The following is a 13,374-nucleotide window of genomic DNA, read 5'->3' as shown; positions in this document are numbered from 1 at the left end:
GTTTGCTTCTTGGTCAGGGCACATGCCCAGGTTTTGGGCTACATCCCCATTGTGAGGTGTGCAGGAGGCCGATAATTCTTTGATCATTGATGTTGCTATCTCTCCCTCTCCCTTCCTCTCTGAAATCAATAAAAAATTTTTTTAAAACTGAAAAAGAGTGGCTTGGGTGCAGGTGAATGAGGACTTCCGTGCTCCTGCCTAGTTGAAACTTTACTATTTAAGTTTATTTTCCCGACATTGTGGCTTGAAATTTAGTTAAAATATTTCATTACCACCAGAGTTATGATATCCTTTGGTATAATCTTTGAAGTATAGAGTGAAACAAAGATTTAATAATTCCCAATTAAGCTTGATCCTTTAAATGATTAATATTGCTCTCTAATAACCTGTATATTATAACATGGTTGTACTCACATTTGTGACTGCACAAACATGAATATCTCTTGGTTTTTTGGTTTTGTTGTCATGAGTATCCTGCTCTTTGGGGGGCATCCTTTCATATTTCCCTCTCTCTTGTCTATTCCAGTGTCCTAATGTCTTCAGAAGTCACCCACCATAGTTGCTTAAACTATCCCAGGTCATACAGCAGTGGTTAAGAGCAGTCTGGTCAGGATCATTCTCACACTAGCACTCACTAGTAGGACCTTGGTCAAGTTACTCATCCCTGTGTCTTAGTTTCTTCATCTCTAAAATGGGGACAATGAGAGTTTAGATAATAGTGCCATAGGGAGGAATTGACTTTTTACATGGGAAGTGCTACAGCTGTTCCTAGAAGGGAATAATTGCTCTATATGTGTTCTGGTTCCAACAAAACGTAGTCTCCTCTGATTTTGCTCTCTCAGGATCCCACTCTTTGTGAGTGATGGGAAATCTGATCAATTGTCTCATATGACTAGATGTTATTTCTTCTAAGGAGGAGATTTTCTTTTGAACAGAGAACAAATGATCACTTAACACAGTGGTCGGCAAGTTAATTTTCATCTGTGATGGATGTAAAAGAGGTCATTGACAGCCACATCTGCCTGTATATAAGGCTGATATAAAGTGGATTCTGTTCCAATGTGCAGCATACTCTCAATTAACTTTATTTCTGTGGGCCTCCATTCCCTGTCCTGAAACATGTACAATGAATCCTGAGACCACTGCCATCTCTAGGCATCTGCCTCTGATTATCCAATTTGTTGATCCTGGCAGGACCCATTTGGCATGGGGTAAGGGGAGAATCAAGCTTATCTCATTGCATTGCCCATGACCCTGCAAAGCACATACACCCAGACTCTACTCAACAATAATAAAATAAAAAAAAACAAGAAAAAGAACAGAGCCACAATTGAGAAACTGAGATACCGCTCTATATTAATTTTTTTAATTCTTGTGTTGAAATATAATGTATATACAGAAAAATGCAAAAATCATTGAGTACAGCTTAAGGAATTTTCAAAAAGTTCATACGCATGTGACCACCAACCAGATCATTGAGTACAGCTTAAGGAATTTTCAAAAAGTTCATACGCATGTGACCACCAACCAGAACAAGACATTGCCAGTACTTGAGAACAGCAGTTGGCAACTGCTGGTCCGTGAGGTCTGAAAGGTTGCCAACCGCTGCTTTAGAAGATCCCCCATGGCCCCTTCCCAGTCTCTACCCACCATGAGTGACCCCTCTCCTAACTTCTAACATTGCCCAGTGTTGCCTATTTTAATGTTTTACGTAGGTAGAACATACAATATTCTTCTGTATGAATACTTTACAATGTTTCTATTTAATTAATGGTGGACATTCAAATTGTTTTCAGTTTTGGGTTGTTATGAAGACTACTGCTGATCCTTCTTGTGTATGCCTTTTGGTGAACTTTCAGACACTTTCTGTTGGAAACCTACCTAATAATGAAGTTTCTGGGTCACAGGTTATGTGTATATTCAGCTTCAGTAGATTCTGCCAAACAGCTTTTCAAAATGATTGCACTAATTTACACTCCCATCAGCCATGTGTGACTTTCAGAGTTCCAGTGGCTCCACATCCTCACTAACACTTGCTATTATCTATCTTTTTTTTAAGCTATTCTGATTGATGGATGTGAAGTGGTTATGCATTTAGTTTGTATTGTCCTGATGGTTGTTGAAGTTCCGTATTATTTCTCATGCCTTTTGCCCATTTGTATATCCTCTTTGGTGATTGATCTATATCAAGCATGGACAAGAAATAGTATAAATATTTTCAGTATAAACTGGTTGTTTTTCCTTTCTTGGTGAATAGAAGCAGGATTTCTGAGCAAAAACACCTTTGTCAACTTTTAACATCATTGTTTTTACGGCATTGGCTGTCTTAACAGTGCATTGACTGCTTGTGAACCCTTTGTGAACCCTATCAAATAGAATGGTGAACACTGTGAAATCACATGAAATGCCACATTGAGGGGACTCTTCACTAGGGACGTTGAGAAATAGGGATGAGGGCAAATAATTATGTTGGGAGGAAGAATTTCTTCATCCTTTCTGCCACCTGGAACCCATAGACATTGCCCAGCTTCTTGGACCAAACAAGGGGGTTAATACTTTTCTTTAAAGTTAATTAGCAACTACCATAATGGATTCAGGATAGTGAATGATTCACGAGTTCAGGAGAAAGACAACATGCTTCTAACATGCTTGTTGGAGAGCCTTATCCAAGTCTACCTGCTAGAAGAGATGAGCACCTCTTCTTAATACAGAAACTGACATGAGATGAATGAAACTGAGAGATAGAGATCCTTCCACTTGAAGTTTCTCCATTAGTGTTTCTCCAAGAGTGGGACATGGTGACTGGCATAAGAATGTCTTTACGGGACAGAGCAATATCCTAGTGTGCACTGGGAAAGTAATAAGTCACATTTGGATAACCAGGTGCCATTAGGGAAGCTAGCCATTGTTTTGACTGCTAGGGAAACCCCAGGAGTAAGCGAGAATGGTTCAAAGGGTTATAATAGTGAAATGTAAAGTACTTACATGTATCTATGTCCACTCCAGCTAGTGTTTCTCAGGCAGGGAATGTCCCTCAGTAATTCAGAATTAAACTCCATTTAAAATATTTTCCGAAAAGGCATTCCCCTGCCCCAACTGACAGGTCTCACTTTATTCAGGAGTTGAGTAGGTGGTTATTGACTTGGAATCATTCATAAAACAGGAGTTGGGACTACCCTGAGTGAATCCTATCTACCTTTATGTCTGGGTGATTGTTTTTAAATTTTAAATGACTTTATCAATGGGCAGCACTGCCCTCTACACCTGGCTGCTTTGTACCCTATGAAGGTTTTTGAATCTCAGGGTTGCATATTAACCTAATCTATAGTACCATCTGCTGTGATGTCCTTTCTACCATATCCAGCCTGTTATATATATATGATTTTAGAAGGGAAGGAAGAGGGACAGAGAGATAGAAACATCAATGATGAGAGAGAATCATGGATCAGCTGCCTCCCGCACGCCCCACACTTGGGGATCAAGCCCACAACCGGACATGTGCCCCAACCGGGAATGGAACTGGAAATTGAACTGTGACCTCCTTGTTCATGATGAGAAGGTCATTTCATCCAGGAAGTCCATGCCATTGTTGAGAAACGCTTCATCTTGCTGTTGAACTTCAACCTACCTCATTATTACTTTCACCAATATTTCTTAATTTTGTTTCCTGGGATGATAGAAAAAGACTGTATCTTTCTTCTTACATGCTGGGAGATCGAAAATGACCTTTATCCCTCGAAATGTTCCACCTTGGTGATCCCTTTTATTAGTAGAGTGATTTTCAGAGTACAATCAGAGTATTAGCTTCACTTCATATGTTACATTTTTGAATTTCTTTACCCACAACAGAAAGTCAGAGAAGCTGAGCCCAGGAATGTATATTTTTAATCCTCCAAATAATTTCAATGCATACTAACAGTAGAGAACCATTGGATTAAGATCTTGGCTATGCAGGAAAATCTTTTTAATTGATTTATTGTTGGTTTGACAGATAGGTCCCATTTTTGAAAGTTGGAGGATGGGTATTTTGAGAAGTGACTAAAAATACATTGAATGATTAGTCTTTCATTCAATGACTATTGACAAGCTTCTGTTATGTCAGGCACTGTCCATAGCACAGTGAGTAAAACCAGAAGAGAATGGATGCTGTACTCTGGCCCTTAGGATTTTGTTTTAAGGGAGAAATGGAGCAGTAATTTTATTCCTAGAAATTGGTATATTATTTTGAACCAAGCAATGGTACAACAAAACCCTGGAACAAAGAACCATGGGGTATGGTTTTAGAAAAGGGGACAACATAGTCAAGTTAGTGTCAACGCCACCTCTTAGAGTTTTACCAGGCACATTAGCATATTAATAATTCAGAAATATCCTGCGATAAAGACATTTCTTAAACTCTGTTTAAACCTAGAGTTTCTCTAATTTATTTGGTCATGAAAACCTTTCTCAAGGACCATCTCTTGGCAGTCTTTTAGTAACAAAGTCATTAAAGCAATGATTCCCCAAAGATATAATATTATGTATTGAATAGAGGCCCAGTGCACGAAATTTGAGCATGGGGGGATGTTGGAGGGGGGTCTCTCAGCTCATCCTGTACCCTCTCCAATCTGGGACCCTTGGGGGATGTCCAACTGCCCTTTTAGACCCGATCCAGGTAGCATTGGGCCTAAACGGGCAATGGGACATCCCTCTCACAATCCAGGACTGCTGGCTCCCAACTGCTCCCTGCCTGCCTTCCTGATTGCCCCTAACTGCTTCTGCCTGTTAGCCTGATCACCCCCTAACCTCTCCCCTATCATCCTGATTGATGCCTAACTGCTCCCCTGCCAGCCTGTTTGCCCCTAACTGCCCTCTCTGCAGGCCTGGTCACCCCTAACTGCCCTCCCTTGCAGGCTTGGTCCCTCCCAACTATCCTCCCTACTGGCTGATTGCTGACAACTGACCGACCTTGCAGACCTGGTCTCTCCCAACTGCCCTCCCCTGCTGGCCATCTTGTGGTGGCCATCTTGTGTGTTGGCGTGGTGGTCAATTTGCATATTACTATTTTATTAGACAAGATTTTCAACTGTTAAGTGATGCTTCAGGAAAAAAAGGGTTTCATGATCATATAAATGGTTTGCCCTTGACTGGCACCTGATAAATCCAATACCCACGTGTTTCAGTTGAGCAAATGAACCCCTTGCTTAAGAAACTCAACACCAAGTGCCATTCACATTCTGAAGATCAAGTGAAAAGTTGTAAAAAAAACAAAACAAAACAAAACAAACAAACAAAAAAAACCCGTTCCCCCTGCTGCATTTGTGCCCAGATCTGTAACACATCAGTGCTTTACCTTTGATTAAGGCCTGAGCTAGTGAGAGTGGCAGACTGCTGTGCTGTTCCGCTTGGCACCTTCCGTCTGGTCGCTGGTTAGGAGGATCGGCCTTAGCACGGCATCATGGGCTTAGCAAGGAATGTGTGCCAGGACCCAGGCTGCCGCCAGATCCCTCCAGCCTCTATCCAGTTTTGTCACTTGGTTTTCCTTCCTTGCTCTTTGCTTTGTCCCCAACAATGAAACTGTAAGTGGGTTTCTCCTCCATGGCTGGCTGCCCTAACGTCCAGATTGTATCTTTCTGAGCGGTGGCCTTTGTAGACTGATGGCAGGGGCCTGCTCTCCAGAGAGCCTGGGTCCCTGCGAGAAACTTGGAAGCAGCTAGGTTTCAATGGGTGGTAGGGAGGCTTTGATCTCCTCCTTTCAGAGGTATTTTATGACACAGGAGGCTCAGCCATTGAGTTGTCTGTTGCTGGCCACTGCCTGCCCAGGAGTCTTTAGAAAGCCGATTTCCATTCACGAGAGGGCTGACATTAAATGACCTTAGTCCAGACAGGCGGGCTCTGCTGCTTTGTGGGGCCTTGCTAGCTAGCAGGGATTTGCTGGATTACACAGACCCCTTTGGAACTTTCTAGCCACTTGAGAGGATCATGTGAAATTAAGGATTAGCCTGGGTTGTATTTATGAGTTTTTGGATACAGGCTGATCCAAACCAGTGATGTTTTCTTTGGTTATTACTTGATTCATCAAAAGTAGAAAGATTTTTTTTTGTTGTCTCTATCTTTTGACATGGTTTGTGAAGACAATTATTTGCATATAGCAACATTTTTTTTTTAAGCAAAATTCCACCCAATCTCTTTCTGTAAAAAAATGGCCAAAGTTTTAGCCTGAGAACTGGACCCCTAGGTTGAGTTGAGGGTTGTTCAGATGGGCGGGAGCAAGACTGTTCCCTCCCCATGCTCTGCCTGTCTGTGAGGCCATCCCCAGCTTCTTCAGAGCTCCGTGCCTCAGTTTTCTCCTCTGCAAAGTGGCCATGGGAACGCTGTCTCTCACCCGGGCATAGCATTGTGACACTTTACAATGAGCACTTAGCCTGGCACATACCTGATTGTTCCTGACCTTGGACAAAGGAGAGGGTCTGGGAAGGAAGTGGCCATGGAGGCTTAGTCCTGGACTCTCTCCCAGCCAGTTGGGACAGGAAGAGAGCACTTGGGTGTTGGCCATCATCCCATTGAGAACGTTTAGGGATTTTTGTGGGGGGAAGGGACATAGCGGGGGGGTGGTTGATTAACCACTGTTTATCAACTCTGAATAAATAAAATTGGAGAAAGATAAAGAACCAATGAGGAAGGCTTCACAAATAAGATGTGACAGAATGTGTGTGTGTGAAAACGGTGCAGTGTAATGGCCTTGAGGGCCCACTCCAGCTTCCCAAATCCGGCCTTTCTTAACTGCATGATCCATGTCCAATTATTTTGCCCTCTCTGGGTTTCATTTCCTCCTTGGTAAGATGAGGATCATAGCAGCCCCTCCCCCGTGGGGTTTATGGATGGTTAACAGAAAGAAAAATAACTTCATGTGCAGTGCTCAAACTAGTACATGGCACCCACCAATAATATGGGTAGCGGTAGAGAGAGAGTGATATTGTCATTATTGCAGGCCTTCTTCCATAAAGGAGCTTTCAAATCGGCTAAGGCCAGTCCTCCTCACTACCCACAGGCAGGGAAGTTTCAGCGGAGACAACAAGAATAGTTTATATTTGAGCACTTGAGCTATTAACCCTGGAGCCGTGGAGAGAAGAGTGGACCGGGATTCAGCCCTTGGCCTTTATACTATTTCCTGCAGTCGGCATATGGGTATTCAAGGTTTGCAGTGGCATGTTCTTTTCTCAGTACACTTCAGAAAGACCTGGACACTTTGGGGGGAAAAACACAAACATATAGCTGGGCCCCACTCTGCAAGGGCAGTAGGTTCCTGGGAGAGCCTGATGTCCATTTGAGTGAAGGAGAGAAACTTCCCAGGGGTTCCAGTGGCCACTGCGGACTGTGGGTCAGTGTCCTAAAGGGGTCTGCAGAGCTTCAGGGCAGGGGAGAACTACTGGAACCTTTCTGGAAGGTTTCCTTTGCTTTATGGCATGCATCACACCATGCTAGTGAGGTTATCAGTGCTCTCACTGGCACTAGCCAGTATGTATGCTGAGGGAGGCAGGCAGGGATGGCTAGGATAAATCAAAATATAGAGATTGTTCTTATTTACTAATACATATTACAGGACTCTTCATTTACAAGCATAACAATTCTCTATTTAACTAGGTTAAGCATTTAAAAAATGGTTGTTTTTTTTTTTTCTGGCGTGATCTTTCTAATTCATCCCTCCCTGGGCTAGGATGGCTAGCTTTCAGCAAGGTTGGACCTAAGGTCCCCAGTGATGTCAGCACTGTGGTTTTCTCAGTCTCTAGCAATTTGCTGTTGCTAGTCTTCCTTTAGCATACAGAACATCCTGAGCTCCAGAGACCATTCAAGCAATTCCTTGAATGGCTGGTATCTCATGAGACTTACTCAGCAATAATACCACAGTTGTCACCTATCCTATATAATAAAAGCCTAATATGCAAATTTATCAAAAGGCAGAAGGACTGGTGGAACAACTAGTCGCTATGACACCCACTCACCACCAGGGGGCAGATGCTCAATGCAGGAGCTGCCCTCAACCTGCAGGCCCCAGGCTGGCCAAGGTAGGTGCCAGGGAGCCCCACCCCCCAATCGCCCCGCTGGTCACTCCACAGATTGGCCCTGATCACCAACCAGGCCTCTAGGGATCCTACCCATGCATGAATTTTGTGCACTGGGCCTCTAGTATCATATATGACAACAAGCATGTGGGACTGAGCTTTATTTGTTTTCTCACCTGTCTGTAAGCCTCAAGAGGGCCAAGTCAATCATCTGTGTGTCTGAACAAGTCTACCTTCTATTTTATATATTGCTATGTGAATTACTGCATAGGAGGTCTGGAGTGTGATGTATAAAGCTGGGATATCCAGTTAACCATCAGTCGGAGCTCTTTTTGAAACCAGAGCTTATTGTTTCTGTTGTGTGTGCTCACATGCATTAAAAATAGAGACAAATTGCATTAGCCAATACTTTTCCTGAAGTATTTGGGGGCAGAAGATGTGCCTTAAAATAATATGTATCTTGGAGTTCCTTTCTCATCACATATACATCTATTTTCTTTTAACTGCTGCATTTACCATCATTACCTTCTGGTTAATGGTTCTTTAAGTTGTTGCTGAAAAGAACATGCATATATGAAGGTCTTCTTGGATGCATGCAATTATATATTTTGTCGGGGGAGAGAAAGGGGAGAGAGAGAGAGAGGGAGAAGGAGAGGGAGAGGGAGAGGGAGAGGGAGAGAGATAGAGAGAGGGAGAGGGAGAGGGAGAGGGAGAGAGAGAGAGAGAGAGAGAGAGAGAGAGAGAGATCTCCTTTGTGAAAAGCTGAGGCACCAAACACACAAGAGACATTACCTATGGCCCAAAATGTGCTTTCTGATATTGACATTAGCCACCCAATATCACTATCATCTTGGTTGTACAACATGTAAAGTTACTGAGACCTCATTTATCTTTGTTTTATCTGAGCCCACAACCGAGTCAGTTCGAAGAATAGTTCTGTCCCTTGGAGCATGTGTGTTGGTAAAATTACACGGTGTTCCACCATCAGAAATAAACAATTTAAGAGAAAATCATACCGAAGCCCAATTATATACAGGCCCAAGGATAGCCCTGCACACTAAATCTTTCACAACCAAAAATATTTGCCTGGGCTTCCTCCAGATCTCGAGGCATAAATGCAGGGGTTCCTCTTCCGTGGCATCCAGTTATTCCCATGAAAGCCTGTTCCCACAGCTTTTTTTTTTTTCTGTCCACTTACAGGATAGAGCCTGCTCAAATACCATAGGACAAGTCTGGCGAGAGTGGTCTGTCTGGACGGCATGCTCACCTCTCCTGAAGGGACGCCTTTGATGTATCTCAGGATTTCGTTTTCAGCTGAATTCTTTTGATTGCTTATTCATGCTTCTGAGCTTGGGAATATCTTATCTGCCCTTATTCCCACTGCAAGTCAAGGGGGCATGCCTTCTGATATAAATTATCTAGTGCACATCACTAATTTACTAGACGCGGGCTGTGTGCACAGCCCTGCTCCGAGAGACGGCACTTGAAAGGGATTGAGATAAGCTAGTAAAAGGAGATTATCTCTCCGATGATTTACTGAGTTCTCCACCAGAGTGCTGGTTAGTGTCTGTGGGTTCCTTCTGTGATTTTTTTCCAGTTTCTCATCTCTCTTTTATATCTTATTTTGCCATTTTCCAGGAGTCAAACCAAGAGTAACCCAACATGTATTTCTCTGTGAATAGAGAAATTGAAGTAAAAGATGAATTTCATTCTCGCAAAAAGATTTCCTTTGTTGTGTAAATACTAATTTCTTTTTAACATAACCAATTTAGCACTGCCATTTATGGTTAAACAGTGTCTAGATCAGTGACTCGTTGCATGTGGAGCTTTAAAAAATACAGATGCTCAGACCCCATTCCAAACCAATGAAAAGCACCGTGTCTGTGGGTGGGGCATCTGTATTCTCTAACAGGTTCCCAGTCCATTCTAATGCAGAGTCAAGATTGAGAACCCCTGGCCTAGATCAGTGTCAGGGGCTTTCAAGATGCTATCACTTTAGAAATGTACTATTCCAGGAGGCATGGGATTGTAGAAGCCTCTCTTTCACTCACTGGTTAGGTGGTCTCTGTGGAATTGTTCTTTTGGAAGGCATTTTATTTTGAAATAATTTTAGACTCACAAGAAGTTGCAAAGATAATGCAGAGGGTTCCCATGTGCCCTTTGCCAATTTTACCAACACGCATGCTCCAAGGGACCGCTTTGGGACAGGATCACATTATCTGAACATCTAGCTTCCTCCTCTATAAAACGGAGATGAAAAGAGAACTTCAAAGAGCTGTTCTGAGAGTCATTGAGATGATGATATGGATACATACATTGCTGTAGGTAGAATTCTAAGTTGGTCCCAAGCTTCCGGGCCCCTGGTGTGCACACACCCTCTCTCAAAGATTCAATCAATCACTGATTTAGATCCCGCCGGGAAGGGGTTTTACAGGTAGAATCAAGGCATCGAGTCAGTGGACCTTAAGAAAGCCAGGTTTTCCTGGGAGGTTTGACCTCATCATGTAGAATCAGAGTCCCTGGTGGGATTGGACATGGGAGAGAGGCTCCGGACATATCCGTGGAGGGATTGGACATGGGAGAGAGGCTCCGTTTCTGAGAGGGGCCACGTGGCGTGGCATGCAGTGGCCTCTGGGAGCCAAGAGGGCCTCCAGCTGACAGCCAGCAAGGAATGGGCAGCGGCCGCAACTGGAAGGCACTGAAGTCTGCCAACAATCTGAATGAACTTGAGGGTGGATTCTTTCCCAGAGCTTCCAGAGAGGAATGCAGCCTGGCACGCATCCGGATTTTAGCCTCAGGAAACCCTGAGCAGAGAACCCAGTCGTGCTGTGCCCAGAGTTCTGACATGCAGAGCCAACAAATGGGTGTTGTTTGTAAGCTGCTACTCAGTATATATGTGATAATTTGTCACACAGCAATTAAAAAACTACAGAAAATGTCTGTAGTGCTTATTCTGTAGCAGGTGTGAGCACTCAATGAGTTTCTTCCCTTTCTGGAATCGTAGTCATCTTAAATGATTCATTAATTACTCATCTTAAATTATCCATCAAACACTCATGCTACCTCCTTGGGCTGATGGGACAATGGATCCAAGGAGAAGAGCCTGTGCATTGCAAGATTCTTAGCACCCCCAGTCCCTACCCACTAGAGGCCTGCGTCAACCAAAAGTGCATTTCCAGATATGGCCGAGTGTTCCCTCGGGGCATAATTGTCCTGAGCTAAGAACCCTTGATACAGCACCATCTCCAAGTGGCCTCTTTAATTGGATGCACTTATGTAAGTTCCTTTCTCTTTCTCAGAGCATACTTACTGTTTATTAGTGTCATTAAGAATAATGATGTCAGGTATTTTACCTGCTTTTGAAGAACTCAGCTGGGGAGGCAGAGCATGAAGGTGCCTGGGGCTAAGGTGGGTTGGGTGGCAGCAGCAAAACTATCTGCAAATATATTACAAGATGTGTACTTGCTTTTGAATTTCACAGCGTGCTAACCAAGCTACTGAAAAAAAATAACTGGCTCTCTGAAGACACAGGTATATTTATAATAAAATTAGAGGCCCCTTGCACAAAGAGATTCGTGCAATAAGCCTTCCTTCCCTTGGTTCCAGCACCGGTTTTCCTCTGGCACCTGGGACCCAGGCCTTCACTCTGGCTGCAGTCTGCCATCTTCTTTGCTGCAGACTCCGGAGTCTGCAGTCTTGTCTTTGCTGTGGCACTGCACTCCTGTAGATTCCTTCACCCCGCCCTCCCTCTCATAGCAGGTATCCTGCCCCACCTGGCCACTCTGTGCCTAGAGCAGCTGGGCGGCTGCCATCTTTGGCCTTCTAATTTGCATACTCACTCTGATTGGCTGTGGGCGAAGTGGAAGTATGGTCAGTTTACATGTTGGTCTATTATTAGATAAGACTAGAGGCTTGGTGTATGAAATTCATGTACTGGAGGGGGGGGGTGGGAATGTCCCTAAACCTGGTCTCAGGGGATGTGTGGTGGGCTTAAGCCATCAGTCGGACATCCTTAGTGCTACCTTAGAGGTGGGAGAGGCTCCCTATGGGAGCCACTGACCACCAGGGGGAAGCTCCTGTGTTGAGCGTCTGCCCCCTGGTGGTTAGTGCACATCACAGCGACCAAGTTTCGCCATTCGCTCCGTTTACATATTACCCTTTTATTATATAGGATTACTCTCACCTTCTTATGAGGGAGGGAGCCTAACCAGGTGGATTCTGTTTCTGGATTTGCAGTGGTGTATAGGTAAAAGTTCATTGCCCTATATGTTCTCTTCACCTATAGGAATGGGGGCAGTGGGCAGTTCTGGGGTGAAATGGGGAATGGTCTTAGTGTTCTGTGAGGTGTGCTCAAGCAAGAGAACTTTATAAAGTTCTATTAGATATTTCTGCCTCCTGCATGGAGTTGGGGAATTGATACATTTACTAAATATATAAATTCTTCACTGTACTTGGAGCTCTGTTTTAACTGGAATGCAAGATAAGGAGCCCAATTCTCTCAGATGCTTAGACTCACCAGCCGAACTGGTCCTTTAACCTGTCTCTCTTACCCCTTCCTTGAATAGACCCATCATCTAAGAGAAGTACACTAGTATCTATATAATTTCAACATCCTTTAAATTCCTTAACCTCTTTGTAAATATGTCAGGCAAAGTTGAGGTCACTTTGGTGCATATATTCCTTGCTATCAGCACCTAATTGTTTGACATTTTTTATTTTTCCTTTATTACTTCCTCTTTTCTACCCACCCATTCATTCACTCGCACACCTACCTACCCACCTATTCACCTACCCACCCATTCATCCATCCTACTAACCCAAACATTTATTCCCAGCTTACTATGTGCCTTAGTATTATGATAGACCATGGAAACTCAAAAGTGATAATATGGTTTCTAAATTCTAGGATATTCTATTGGAAGAGTGGGAGTAATAGGAATATAAACACTTAAGGACAATGTGATGTAATCAATTTTATACTTAAAATGTGATGAGTTTAACTTTTAACATCATGGCTGAGCAATTTAAATTATTGTGTCAGCCTGGTGATGTGACACACACATCCTTGTATATTTCATTGCTCATAGGTCAACTCAAAACATATCCAATTCTGACCACCTCCCCTGCTACCTTTGTGATCTAAGGCGCTGTTAACCCTCTCACCTGGATTCCTGCAGCAGCTTCCTGTCTGATGCTTCTCTCTCATCTCCTGTGTCCCATCATCCTTTCTTCTCTACCACCTAATGGTCTGTCCATTACCCACAGCATGTGATCCAAATTTCTTACCACAAACTACAAGGCCCTGTGTGATCTGGCCCCTTTGGCCTAAGTT

The 13,374-nt window shown here is 43.5% G+C and overlaps 1 protein-coding gene across 2 annotated transcripts in view; it reads left to right on the top strand.

The window, feature by feature from the left end:
- ADAMTS18 (ADAM metallopeptidase with thrombospondin type 1 motif 18) overlaps positions 1-13,374 on the top strand; it is a gene marked incomplete at both ends in the record, with an annotated part of 122,521 nt that overhangs the window by 4,420 nt on the left and 104,727 nt on the right. The gene's annotated exons all lie outside the window — the stretch shown is intronic.

Source organism: Pipistrellus hanaki, assembly GCF_964339955.1.
Source record: "Pipistrellus hanaki genome assembly, chromosome: 15".
Lineage (NCBI taxonomy): Eukaryota > Metazoa > Chordata > Mammalia > Chiroptera > Vespertilionidae > Pipistrellus > Pipistrellus hanaki.
The sequence above is the reverse complement of the archived record's forward strand: the minus strand, read 5'-3'. Positions and strand labels throughout refer to the sequence as shown.